The following is a 14,381-nucleotide window of genomic DNA, read 5'->3' on the forward strand; positions in this document are numbered from 1 at the left end:
AAAAAAAAAAAAAAAAAAAAAAAAAGAAGAAAATCTCCTAAAGGAATCTTCAAGTTCCAATTCACAGAGACTAAAAACTCTCTAATCCAATGAAAGATATCAAGTTGCAAGGACCGGGGAAGTGGTAGAACATAGGTTGTACATGTGTGAGACCCCACACCACAAAACAGCTTTTAATAACAAGTATTACCAACCTTTTTTTTCCATCTCAAAACTATTCATTTTCGGGGGCTGGAGCGATAGTACAGTAGGCAGGGCATTTGCCTTGCATGTGGTCAACCCGGGTTCGATTCCCAGCATCCCATATGGTCCTCTGAGCACCGCCAGGAGTAATTCCTGAGTGCAAAGCCAGGAATAACCCCTGAGCATTGCCAGGTGTGACCCAAAAAGCCGGAGGGGGGGAAAAAAAAACTATTCATTTCTCAGCAAGTACCTGAAGGCACAGTACATGATGAAAACTATTCTGGGTAATGAGACATAAGGCCAAACAGCGAACTCAATAGGCTGGAGCACCTGGTTTTGCATTGTAGGAGGCATGGGTTAGATACCCAGACCCACATGGTCCCCTAGTCAGCAGACCTCTGAGCACAGAAGCACAGGTATAGCCCGAATCCCACTGGGTTGGCCCAAAACCAAAAAGAATAAAACAGATATATGGCCACTGACTCAAAGTGAACAACTGAGTGGATTCTTCTAAATATATTACTCCATGATTAGACAGGATATTTATCAAACTCCTTAACTACCCTAAACAACTATAACAACATTTTCTTCCAACTCTTCCAACTTAAACCTTACCACACCCCTCCCCTCAGCAATAAGAATACTTCCTTTAGTAACAACATTACACTTTACCACAGAAGTTGTTAACCAGTACTATAGCCGATTTTAAAACTGACTTTACCATTCCCCCATGGCCTGGAGCAAATTTCAGGAACTTTTTTTACAATACACAATGAATCTTCCTGGTTCACAGTCCCTGTCTCATGTACAGGCTCAGCCTTCCACTTTACTAGAAACCTGAGTCAGAAGGCAGGGCAGCGATCTCTATGTTGGGAGGCTCCTCCCTGGACCCCAGTGAGCCTGCAGACACACTACCTCTCCCTTTCTGGGGGGTCCTAGCCTCATCTCCCAGCACAGCAGCATCTCTCCTGACCAAGTGTGTTCCGAAGACTTGCACAAATACTTCTGATAACACATCTGTTTTCCCTACATAAATACACTATATTTTACAACGCTCAATTTTCAGTTGCAGTTAAGTTTCTCAGACAGCCCAGTCTTTCCAATTCTTCCAGATCGAGCAGGGAAAAAAAGGGGAAAAAAATTCTAAGAAGTCATAAGTAATAGAAATCTTGAAATCCTAAAAGTGACTTAAAACAGAACTTCACAAATCTGGCTGACCAGAATCACTCAGGGATTTCTTTAAGGATAGATTCTTTGATCGCACCCCCAGATTACCAGGCTGCGTGAGACCCAGGAATTCACATTCCAGGTAATCCTTCTATTTCTGATGACCAGTCTTTAAACCAGTGACCTACCCGCTGGGAAACTCGGGGTCTCCCCCTGGGCTTTCCATTAACTGAAAGTGGGGCGGCACTAAGACCTTGGTTACTTGAACAGCTCTGGGTCACCGGAAGATGAAGGAAGCAATTAAAGTTGAAAGAAGCCTTCACACAGCAGCTGATCTAAAACTCTGCAACCCTCTAAACTGTCCTGTGTTAACCCAAAGCCGTGCCCATCTTTAAGCCCAACTACCCACCCAAACCACCCGGCCTAGGAAGGAAGACTCGCCGCAGATCACCAGCGCACGCCTGAGTCTCCAAACCACCCATCGGGTCTCCCAAACCCGACTCAAATTGCCTCGCATCTGAAAGAGGAAACTTCAGTCCCCGTCACCGCTACCGCGTGGCAAAGTAAAATCACGCTGGGGGATACGGGCAGGGGGGAACAGTGCTGGCCTCCCAAGCCACCCTCGAGGGGCTCCGGTTCCAGACTCGGCAATGGTTCGGCCACCACGGCCACCCCCTTGGCGCAGGAGGACGCCAGTGGGTGCCAGGAGTGGAACCCGGGGTCCCCGGCACGCCAGGCGTGCGCTGCGGCTTTTCGAGCCGGCTCCCCGGCCCCGCAAATTACTTTTGTTGTTGTTGAACCGTCGCCTGTAACTCAACCCGGGCTTCCCCCGGCATCCCCGTTCTCATGATGAGAAACTCAGTGGGGTCTCCAACTAGAAGAACGCGGCGGCACTTGAAGATCGCAAGGCCTGGGCTCCGGAGGTGTCACCGGTCTCTAACCACCAATTCCGGGTGCGCGTACAAAACACCCCGGGGTGCGCCGCGCGGCTCGGAACCCCGGAGTTTATTTCCCAGCGGCCGTCAAGAAAGGAGAAAAAAAAGAAAAAAGACGGCCGACTCCTTCATCCTGTAGCACAGCTCCCCTGCCCGAAGTGCCAGCGCGGAAGGCCACGTCCGGGCTCCCGGGCTGCGATTCCGCGGGCGGCGGCGGCGGCGGCGAGATCGGCCGGGGCTCGGGTGCCGCGCTGTCCGAGCAGGGCTGCCCCCGCCCCCACCCCGCGCGCGACCCGGTCAGGAGGATGCCAGGCCGCACCGTCCGGCGGCCACTCCTCCTTCCCACAAGTCCCCGGCCCGCACCTCTCGCCCGGGGGCTCCGCGCCGGCCCCCGGCCCGCCCGCCCGCCGCGGGCCGCTCCCTCGCCCTCGCCGCCCCCCGGCCCCGCGGACCCGGCGGCGCCTCTCCCGCCCCGCGCCCCGCCGGAGCGTGTCCCCGCCAGGTCCGAGGAGGCCGCCGGGCCGCGGACCCCGCCTCCCCCACGCCGAGGGTCCCCGGCTCGCCGCGGCTCCCGCCCGCCGCGGCCCCGGCGGCGCCCTCCCGGGCCCGAGCGCCACACACCGTCCCGGCCCCCCGCCGGCCGCCGCCTCCTCCACAGGGTGACAGCGGCCGCGCCGAGGCCGGAGCCGGCCCCTCCTCCAGCTCCTCCTCACCCCCGGAGGAGACGGCGGGGGGGCTGGGGGGCGGACGGGGCTTCTTACCGGGCGGCAGGACATGGCGAGCCCCGTCACGGCACGGCCCTCCTCCGCCACCCCTCGGGGCTCCCAGCCAGGGCGGGCGGGGGGCAGCGCCTGGGCCGCGGGAGCGTCTCCTCCGGCTGCTCCTCCGCCGCCGCCGCCGCCTTCTCACAACCACAACAACATGGCGGCAGCGGCCACACAGAGCGCGCGCCCGACGCCGAGCCGGGCCGCGAGCGGAGGCGCGCGCGCGCACGCTCGGGACCTCGGCCTGCGGTCGTGGGCGGGCCGTCGCGAGGGGCGGGGCGGGGCTTCTGGCCACGCCCCCGGCGGTGGGCGGGGCCGCAGGGTGGCTGCGGGCCCCAGGCGCGCGGTGGAGGGCCGCGGCAGGGGAGGCAGAAACAGGTGGGAAATGGGCTCGGGCAGCTGAAGGTGTTCCTGGGGCTTTTGTGGCGGCATCTTGATTCTCCCTAGCTCCAGGGTTCCTAAACCAGTAAATTAAATAGCATTTTTCACCTGTCGTATGGGGATAAAATTAGTTTAGCTTTGGGCAGGAGAGATAGCTCCTGCGTTTTGCACGTGGGGAGCCTGGGCTCAAACCACCCTTAGGGAGTGACTCCGAGCACTTCAGGTGTAGTTCCCCAAAGCAACTAATTTTGAGGAGACCTTTCAGGTGGTCCCCAGAGGGGCCAACCCCAGTGATTCTCAAGGCCAACCAGCACCAGGGTTCAATGTAGGAGTCAGAGATTATAACACTGTTTAGGACCTGCAGTCCAAGGACTCATCAGGACCAAGCTAAATGTGCTTCCCAACAGTTCTCAGGGGTCCAGGGGGTGCCAGAGATTTAACTCCTGTTCTCTCTCCAGGATCAAAAAAATAATTCTGTAATTCATATAAATATTCAAGGTTATACTCCAAATATAATTTCGACTTTAAAATTGCAAGGAAAAGTTAGTATTCAAGGGAACAAAAATTTGTCATTACTCATTCATGAGAGCTTGCACACAAATTATATAAACCTGAAAGGACTAAATTAGGCCCTAACAGTTGTATCTCCTCGGAATTATATTTTAACATCATGTCCTTCACTTTTTCAGAAAATAACTGAGAATTAGTCAAATGAAACTCACCTTTGCATTTGTTGAATTGTTTTCTCTGCAGCACTCTGCAATTACTTACCCATGTTTCATGCTTATTATCTATCCCACTTGAATAGTGAAAGCTACTTGGAGATAGGATTTTATTTTATTCACTGTATCGCAGTTTCTAGAACTGCATGTTTGACAAGTAGTGGGCACTCAGATTTCTTGATTAACTCATAGCTTATATTTCTACAACTCATCAAATTGAATCTTTACAACCTTACTAGGTATGATCCTTTCTATTTTACAGATGAAATCAGATTTCAGAATAAGGTACACCAAAATTACATTCAAAACCAAACCCAAGGAGAGAAACACAGAATTATTTCTCTCATATGTCAGATATAAGGAAATATAGTAAAGGAATAACAAATGACCAAAGGCAAAGGTGCCTAAGAACAACTGAGCTTACCGTGGTGGGAAACTTGGGGGGACAGGTGTAGGAGGGTGAGGGGAAATGATGTCTTGATGGAGGGAAGCTATGGTCCCTTGCTAAGCTCAAGGGACCATATGGGGTGCCAGGGATCAATCCCAGGTCAGCTACATGCAAAGCAAATGCTTTACCTTCTGTACTATCTCTCCAACCTTTAAAATTAAAAATTACAATGCAAAAAAAATTAAGAACCTAAACCCAATTAACGATAAAAACTCTTATGTACTAGGTTGTACTGCTGGTTTCATGACATTGTCTCCTAAAATATAATTCCAAATAAGCAATAACATTATCCTTCAAAGTTAAGAAAGGATTTGCTATATTTCCACAGAACTAATTGTTATTTATTTCTCCTAACTGGTGTCAATGTAGTTCATCATGCCTTTTTCACCTTAACTTCTAGAAAGCCCGTGTTGGAGCTGGAGAAAGAGTATAGCAAATAGAGCACTTGCCTTGAACATGGTCAACCTAGACTCAATCCCTGACTTCCCTTATGGTCAACCAAGCACCACCAGGAGTAATTCATGAGTTCAGAGCCAGGAATAACCCCTGAGCATTGCCAGGTGTGCTCCCCCCCAAAAAAAATTATATATGTACAGAAAGTCTATGATTTTAACATTCAATGGTGGTCTACTGTTTCTTTGTTTTTATTTCTTTGTTTTGTTTTGTATGGAGTACATCCGTGAGGAGCCACACCCTGCAGTGCTCAGGAGCTACTGATTCCTGTGCTCAACTCTGGAATCACTCACTACAGTGCTCAGGAACCATGCTGGGTATCAAACCCAGAGCCTCACACATGTATTGCCAATGCTCTACCACTGAGCCACATCCCTGATGCCAGATACACAAATTGACAGTGATTCTCTCTTTTCAGCTTTGCACTTTTAGAATGCTTTGCTACCTGAGTCCAACTCTGTCATTCATAGGAGGATAGTCTTAAGGAATGAGAGGAAATAGTAAATAAAATACATGAATTAATAAGAACAAAACAGGTTTACCCACATGTTATCCCTACTGTCGGGTAAAACAAGATTTCCATCAATTCCAGCCCCTCTCAGGAAACGTTCCACCACCCAGAACCCTACTCAAGAAAAAACAAGGGGTTCCATACTTGGGGCATCCTCTGATTGGATGGAAACTACCACCTGACTCCAATCATCCCAACTATAGGCTTCCAATGAGATGATTCACCAAAGATTTCAGCCAATGAGTGAAGTTAGTAGGAGAGGAACAGACACAGAAGGATCTTTTCATGTGTGGGTGTAACAAATTCTCAAAGGCAACATAAACCAAGAACTGGTCCTCAGTAGGATGCTTACTCTGGGGGGAGGGGAGGAGGGTTGGGCAGGAACTGGGTGTGGGAGGCTTGACATGGTGGAGAAAAGTGGATGGACACGCTGGAGGAGGGTATGGTGCTGGATGTGTTGGGCATGAAACCCTGTTATTAGTATTATTGTAAACCATGGTGCCTAGAATAAAATTACAAAGAAAAAAAAAAGATACACTGTCTGGCTTCTGCCTCAGTTGATCTTGGCCAGGAATTGGCCTCTTTTTTGGACAGAATATCTCTATATTTACTTTTTAACCTAGGCTAAGAAATTTTAAACTGAAACCTTATATAGGAAGTTTATAGTATACAAGAAGCACAATTTGCTTTCCTCCTTCTCAGAATAACTAACATGAATTGACAGTGCAGCACTGTCCTCCCGTTGTTTATCAATTTGCTCGAGAGGGCCCAGTAACATCTCCAATGTGAGACTTGTTACTTTGTTTGGCATATCAAATACATCATGGGGAGCTTGCCAGGCTTTGCCTTGAGGTCCAGATACTCTCAGTAGCTTGCCGGGCTCTCCGAGAGGGGTGGAGGAATCGAACCCAGGTCAGCCAGGTAGACCACGTGCACTGCAAACGCCCTACCCACTGTGCTATCGCTCCAGTCCCTTCATATCTAGTATTATTCAAGCTACCCCAAGAGTAAGGTTTTACACAGGAGAAAGTAGAAAGGTCAGAATTTAAATCTAATTCATATGATTCAAGAGGAAACTTTTTTCTTTTCATTATCTTTCTTTCCTTTCTCTCTCTCTCTTTTTTATTTTTTGAGGTGCCCAGGGCCTTAGTATGAAAGACTTCTCTGTTCTGCCACTTGAATCATATCCCAAGTCCCTAGAGAAAATTTTATTTATTTTTTTATATGATGAGTTTATTTGGGCTGGAGTGATAACACAGCAGGTAGGGCATCTGCCTTGCACGCGGCCAACCTGGTTTCGATTTCTCCGTCCCTCTCAGAGAGCCCAGCAAGCTACGGAGAGTATCTTGCCCGCAAGGCAAAGCCTGGCAAGCTTCCTGTGAAGTTTTCAATATGCCAAAAACAGTAACAAGTCTCACAATTTGTTGCAAGACATTACTGGTGCCCACTCAAGCAAATCGATGAAGACAAGAAGACAGTAACAGTGAGTTTATTTATTTATTTTGGTCTTTTGGGGTCACATCTGGTGATGCTCAGGGGTTACTCCTGGCTCTGAACTCAGGAATAACTCCTGGAGGTGCTGGGGGACCATCTGAGATGCTGGGGATTGAACTGAAGTCAGCAGAGTGCAAGGCAAATGCCCTACCTGCTGTACTATCACTCCGACCCTAGAGCAAATTTTTTTTTCTTTTTGGGTCACCCCCAGTGATGCACAGGGGTTACTCCTGGCTTATGCATTCAGGAATTACTCCTGGCGGTGCTCGGGGGACCATATGGGATGCTGGGTATCGAACCCGAGTTGGTCACATGCAAGGCAAACGCCCTACCTGCTGTGCTATGGCTCCAGACCCACTAGAGCAAATGTTAGACTTCATAGTACATCTCAACAATAGTACTGCTCAACAATTTACCTTTATAGCAGAACTTTTTAATTGTCTTTAATAAAGAGGGACCAGAGCCAAAGTAAAGCAGGTAAAGTTCTTGCCTTGCACACAGCTGACCTGGGTTCGATCCCGAGCACCCCATATGGTGCCCTCAGTCTTGCCAGGAGTGGTCCTGAATAAAGAGCCAGAGTAAGCCCTAAGCACTGCTGGGTGTGACCCAAAAACCAAAGCAAAAAAAAAAAAAAAGACAAAAGTGCCAGCTAACAGTGAAAAGTCACTTAAGGTCAAAGAAGTACTCCAGCATGGCCACAGCCCCAGAAGCACAAGGACTTAATGCAGAACCCAGCAGCTTGGAGCAGAAAAGTGAAAGGACTATGCGTTAATCCAGGCCATCATGTCTGCCAGGAGGGGAAAGGGTGTTGCTCCCTTCCGCCCTCCTCCCTCTGGAAAGAAAGATGGCGGCCGCATGGGAGCCTTGTGGACAGCAGGTATGGGCCAGGGGTGTGGGGCGACTAAAACCTCATGGGTCAGGGGGCGTTCCGGTCCATCCTTCACGCCCTACCGAGGTCACCAGTCGCCCCCCGCGAGCGGCTCTCCAGCACAGCCACGGCCCCAGAAGCACAAGGACTTAATGCAGAACCCGGCAGCTTGGAGCAGAAAAGTGAACGGACTATGCGCGTTAATCCAGGCCATCAAGTCTGCCGGAGGGGAAAGGGTGTTGCCCCATTCGCCCTCTCCTCTCTGGAAAGAAAGATGGCGGCCACATGGGAGCCTTGTGGACAGCAGGTATGAGCCAGGAGTGTGGGGGCGACTAAAACCTCATGGGAAGGGGGGCGTTTCGGTCCGCCCTTCACGCCCTACCGAGGCCACCAGTTGCCCCCCACTAGCAGCTCTCCAGCACGGCCACGACTCCAGAACACAGAAACCAATTTCTTAACTATCTGACTTTCAGTAGAAATACTTCCAGGGTCAATAGGTAAAATAACAGAAATCCAAAACCAACATTTAATTCTTGAACCCAGCTGTAGAAAGCAAATCACTTCACAATGCTTTTTCAGCATGTCTGATTTGGGGGGGGTAAACTCTAAATAATAGTGGTGAATCTTTTATTGAAACAATGAATCTAATCAAAGCAGATAGAGTGTTAACTAGAATTACTCTGCCTCACAGGGACGGGGAGGGGTGGGGGGTGGGGTTTTATTGGGGTTCTTCATGGTAAAAATAAGTATTGGTAAAGGGAAATGTGTTTGATATTTGCATGACTGAGACCTAAACCTGAAAGCTTTGTAACCTTTCCCACAGTGATTCAATAAATTAAAAAAAAATCATTTTAATGATGCTGATTCTTCCAACTCATGAGCAATAAATATGTTCCCATTTCCAAAAATAAAAAAAACGAAGTACTTAGAAGATAGCTGGTTTGAGTCTAAAGACTTCAGGGGTTTTTTGTTTATTTCTTTGCCTTTGGCCTGTATGTGGCAGTGCCCAGGTGCTACTCCCAATATGGTGTTCTAGGTATCTTGTGTTGTAGCCCTGTCCTCCTGTTGTTCATCGATTTGCTCGAGCGGGCACCAGTAACGTCTCCATTGTGAGACTTGTTGTTACTGTTTTTGGCATATCGAATATGCCATGGGGAGCTTGCCAGGTTCTGCCATGTGGGCAGGATACTCTTGGTAGCTTGTCGGGCTCTCCGAGAGGGATGGAGGAATCGAACCCTGGTCAGCCGTGTGCAAGGCAAACGCCCTACCAGCTGTGCTATCACTCCAAATTTCTTGTGTTGTAGGGGATCAAATCTAGTCTCTGCAGTATGCTTCAGCCCTTGAGTTCTCTCCAAGTCCAAGGCTTTTTTTTTTTAAATTTGTTGGTTTGTTTGTTTTGGAGTCACATCAGCAGTGCTAGGGCTTACTCCTGGCTCTGTGCTCAGGGATTACTCCTGGCAAGCTCCAGGGACTGTATGGGGTACTGGATTGGCCACATGCAAGGCAAGCTCCCTACTCACTGTAGTATTTGCTCTGGCCCCAGCCAAGACTTGAATTTGAATCTTGACGCTTCCATACAAACTTTCTTGGTGCCTATTTCTCTTCTAATCACCCTTATTTTGGAGGGCGGGGGGGATAGAACTTAAGTGAAAAGGCACTACGCCTTTCCTTTGTGAAAATCCCAACCTTATTTCCCTTTTATGGGCCTCATTTTATTTATCTATCCAGTAGAGGGGTTCTTTGTTTCTTTGTTTTGTTTCGAGGCCACACCTAGTGATGTTTAGGGTTACTTCTAGTTCTATACTCAGGAATTACTCCTAGCAGAGAGGACCAAGGGTAGTACTCAGGCTAATACCCTACCCACTGTACTATCTCTCCAGTCCCTGTCCAGGAAAGTTTAATCAACTTCTCTGCTTAGCTCACAGAAGATATCTGATTTCCTTAAAGAAATTAGTTTGAAAACTTGGTTTGTTTTCTTCTGTTTTGTTTTGGGCTACACTCAGCAGTGCTGGGGGCTACTGCCAGCTGAGGGGGCTGTGTGCCAGGGATCAAACCAGAAATGACTGGATGCGCCATAATCCCTATCCTCTTTGGCCCTGAAAAATAAAGCTTATTTTTGGTTTTAGGACCACACCCAGATGTGCTCAAGGCTTACTCCTGGCTTTGTGTTCAAGGATCACTACTGACAAGGCTACAGTGCTAGGAACTGAACTCAGGCCAACTGCATGTAAGGCAAGACCATTGTAATATCTCTCCATCCCCACTGAAATTTCTTGTGTCTAATGAAAATTCAAACCAATGAACCTGATTCTCTACAGACTTTGGCTAAAGACAAAACCCTGAACCAAATTTGAGTGGTATGTCAAGAAAAGAGAAAAATGGCGGATGGGGGACAGAGAGATAGTACAGCAGGTAGGGGACTTATATTGCATGTGGCCTACCTAGGTTCAATCCCTAGCATCCCATATGGTTCCAGGTGCACCACCAGGAGTAATTCCTGAGTGCCACAAGGTATGGCTCCCAAACCAAAGAAGACAGTCAGAGAGACAGACCGAGAGAAAAGATCAATCCATGCTTAGTGAAAACTTACTGCCCTATTTCTCATATGAGGGGCCCTTTGTACCCTCCTGACTTTCTCTCTCCTACTGCAACCCTTTCAGCCTACTCCTACCCCCACCTTCAAAGCTGAAAATATTCTTTTCAGCTGCTCAGGCACTCTTTGAAGTAGTCTAAGACAGATGGAAAGGTTGATTGATGGAGGTTTCCCAAGGTCAATCAGGGCCCCTCTAAGGCAAGAGTTCTACAAGTCCTAAAATGCAGCCTTCCTAACACAGGGCCTGCTGTTTGAAAATAAATTATTTTATTATTTAAAATAAATAATAAAGTCTTTGTGTATTATCAGAAAATATGTATAAGCCTTCAGCATATCCTGTGCCTTCCAATCCAACTAGCACAGAAGGTGGCTGCATTTCTCAAATATTAAGGAACCATTTGCTCAGCATCGGATAGAAATTAGAATTAGAATCAAGTTTATAAGATTCAAAACTCTCCATGTATTTTCCAGACAACATACAGCATCCCTATTGCTGATGGATGTCAGCTCAATCCCAGATGCCTACAAAGCCATGGTCTTCAAACTGTGGGTCTCTGGAGCAAGGGTCTCTCTCTCTGTCTCTCTCTCTGTCTCTGTCTCTGTCTCTCTCTCCCTCTCTCTCTCTCTCTCTCTCTCTCTCTCGCTCTCTCTCTCTCTCTGTGTGTATGTGTGTGTATGTGTGGTGTTAACTCTTTCAGTGGTCCAGATGAGTGAAAAATGTTTTCATAATAATACTATAGAGGGGCTGGAGTGATAGCACAGCGGGTAGAGTGTTTGCCTTGCACGCAACCAACCTGGGTTTGATTCCCAACATCCCATATGGTCTCCCGAGAACCACCAGGAGTAATTGCTGAGTGCATGATCTTGTGCATCACTGAATGTGACCCAAAAATAAAAAAAAATTAAAAAAGGGAAAAAATAATACTAAGGAATTATTTACTTTCTTAAAAAAAAAGTTTTTAGACCATACCAGCAATGCTCAGGGGTTATTTCTGGCTCTACTATCAGGAATTACTTCTGGCAGACTTTGAGGATTATATTTAAAGTCCTAGGAATCAAATCCTGGTGATCCACAAGCAAGGCAAGCTCCCTACCAGCTGTGCTATGGCTTCTGTCCCCAGTATTTACTTTTCTTGAGAAACCATGGTGCCACTTGTTCTGATGATACCAAAGCAGTGATGGTAAAATTACAGGTACAAATTGAGACAGTGGTACTGTTCGTATTGATAGTTATCATATTCCTCACTAATGTGCACAGATACTAAACAAAATGTGAATTTCGTTTAAGAATCCCCTTGATGAACAGTTCAAAAATTAATTTTATTAAGTCTAGACCTTCAACTACTAGACTCTTTGATAGTCTCTGCGCTAAAATAGAAATTATGCATATTTCTTTTATGGAGGTGAAATTTACATAATGCAAAAGTAATTATTTTATGGAACCAGGATATAGTACAGCGGGTAGGGCATTTGCACACAGCTGCAGGCAACCTGGGTTCAATGCCCAGCGCCCTATCTGGTACCCCGAGAACCATCAGGAGTGATCCCCTAAGCTCGGAGACAAGAATAAATCCTGAGCACACCCTAAATATCAAACAACAAACAGCCTACACTTTAAAGGGGAGAATTGTGGCATTTCATATATTTATAAATTGTGCAATCACCACCTCTATCCAGTTCCAAATATTTTCATCTCTCTAAAATGAAACTCATCCCCATTAAGTAGTTACTCTTTTCAGAAAACACTTTCGTTATGCACAGAAGTAAGATAGTTGTCTTCACAAAAAAAAGTGTTAGTGAACTTGTCTGGGTCTCAAGATGAACTAACATTTCTTTTTCGAGAGAATTAAAGATTTGGGAGGGAGGAACACCCAGCCGTTCCCAGTGCTTCCTCCTGGCTCTGTACTCAGGAATCACTCCTGGTGGGGCTCAGGAAACCATCTGGGGTGCTGGGACATTGAACCCCAGGTTGGGCACATGCAAGGCAAGCCTCTTACTTGCTCTACTATTGCTCTAGCCCCAATTAAAAGATTTTTTTAACTATATTTACTTTACTTGAAAGAATGAACATTCAAAATAGTTTTCAGATTTGAAAATTTGGCATTTTCTCAAAAATCTTTGAAATGAGCGCGTCACTTCAAATAAAACAGCTCAGAGTATTTGTGGGCAATGAAAAATCTTGAGCTTAATTAAAATTTTTAAAAACTCAAATGTTCTATCGTGAACTTAACCATTTCCCTAAAACCTAATGTCTTTTCTGCTTAAATGGGTAGTAAAATTAGCAAGAGTGAAATTTTGATTTTATAAAATGAATATGCCAAACATTTGGAAGAGCTACATAACTCAGTGAACCAATATTTTCCAAATTATATTTAAATAAATGAGCCATTCGAATTGTAAGATAAATCAATAGATGTTAATGCAACGAAGTACGAAAAGTTCATTCACATGAATCTATGCAATCACACTCTAAGAAACCAGAATTTGTCAAGTTTTGATGTAGTATCAAAATAAAATATTCACAAAATTATCTGATTACTTAAGGCTAATAGTCTTCATCAGTTTTTTTTTTTTTGTGGAAGTAACACAACTGGGGTCCTCAGGGATTATGGATCTTTCCTGGCTGTGTTTGGGGGACCACACTGGGTACCAGGAACCAAACTGGGTGGTCATGTGCTAAACAAACACCCTCCCCACTGTGCTATCAGTCCAGTCCTTTTCATCAATTTTAATGAACAAACTGAAAGGAGAGATGTGAAAGTAAATAATTCTTCGATAAAGTCAAACCTTATTAAGATTTTCAAATGTGTAGAAAATTCTGTTCTCACGAAATTATTTTAGGAAACATTATTCTTGGTAAAAATATTTTATTTGTGTAAAAATATATGGCCTTTTTAAAATATATTGCTGTTGGGCCAGAGATTGCACAGAGGCTCAGGAGCTTGTTTTGCGTGAAACTATGGCCACAGCAGTGGTTTGAATCCAGGCATAGCATATGGTCTCTTGAGCAATGTCAAGAGGGGCCCCTGAAAAAAAAGTGGCCCCTGAACACAGTCAGGCATGATATAGATAGACAGATATAGATAGAAATGATTTTTATTTGTTTTATTTTGTTTTTGAGCCATACCAGTGGTGCTAAGGGCTTACTCCTGGCTCTGTGCTAAGGGATCACTCCTGGCAAGCTCAGGGGACCAGGTGGGATGACAGGGATCAAACCAGGTTTGGCCACGTGCAAAGCAAGTGCCCTACCTACTGTAGTATCTGTCTGGCCCCTGTTATTTTTATCTCTATATAAAATCTATAATGGTATTTTTAAATAACATTATTTTTATAGATTACAAGTTGAATATATAGTCAGAGAAGGATGGGGGTGTTTGTTAGTCTTTGTTTGGGGGCCATACCTGGTGGTGCTCAGGGGCCATTCCTGGAGTGTGCTCCCTGTGATGCTGGGGGCCATGTGGTGTTGGGGATCAAATCCAGGTCTCCCACATGTGAAACATAACATCCATTTCAGCCCTTCACGCTATCTTCCATGCCGGTATAGTCAGTTTTAATTTATAGCAAGTAAATGTCAGTTGGCATAGGACCTATATTAACTAACTCCTTATGGCCTTCAATAATTCTTTGTTGTTGTTGTTGTTGTTTATTTTGGGACCATACTCAGTGGTCCTCAGGGCTTACTCCTGACTTTGTGCTCAGAGATCACTCCTGGCAAGTCTGAGGGGACCATATGTGGTACTAGGGACTGAACCTGGATCAGCCATATGCAAAGTAAGTGCCCTACCTGCTGCGCTCACTCCAGGCTCAGGTTTTCCATAATTTTAAAGGAAACAACAAGTTAGAGAGTCATTGATATAGAGTA

The 14,381-nt window shown here is 46.3% G+C and overlaps 1 protein-coding gene across 6 annotated transcripts in view; it reads right to left on the bottom strand.

The window, feature by feature from the left end:
• The window catches only part of MTMR3 (myotubularin related protein 3), a 143,174-nt gene extending 139,918 nt beyond the window's left edge, over positions 1-3,256 (bottom strand). For 3 of the 6 annotated variants that reach the window (XM_056116515.1, XM_056116516.1, XM_056116514.1), the window contains exon 1: positions 3,047-3,256. The gene's annotated coding sequence lies outside the window, so the exon portion shown is untranslated. The remainder of the gene's footprint in view (positions 1-3,046) is intronic. The other 3 variants (XM_056116518.1, XM_056116517.1, XM_056116519.1) reach the window with 2 other exon arrangements.
• Between the last annotated feature and the right edge of the window lie 11,125 nt (positions 3,257-14,381).

Source organism: Sorex fumeus, unplaced genomic scaffold (assembly GCF_029834395.1).
Source record: "Sorex fumeus unplaced genomic scaffold, SorFum_2.1 ptg000032l, whole genome shotgun sequence".
NCBI lineage: Eukaryota > Metazoa > Chordata > Mammalia > Eulipotyphla > Soricidae > Sorex > Sorex fumeus.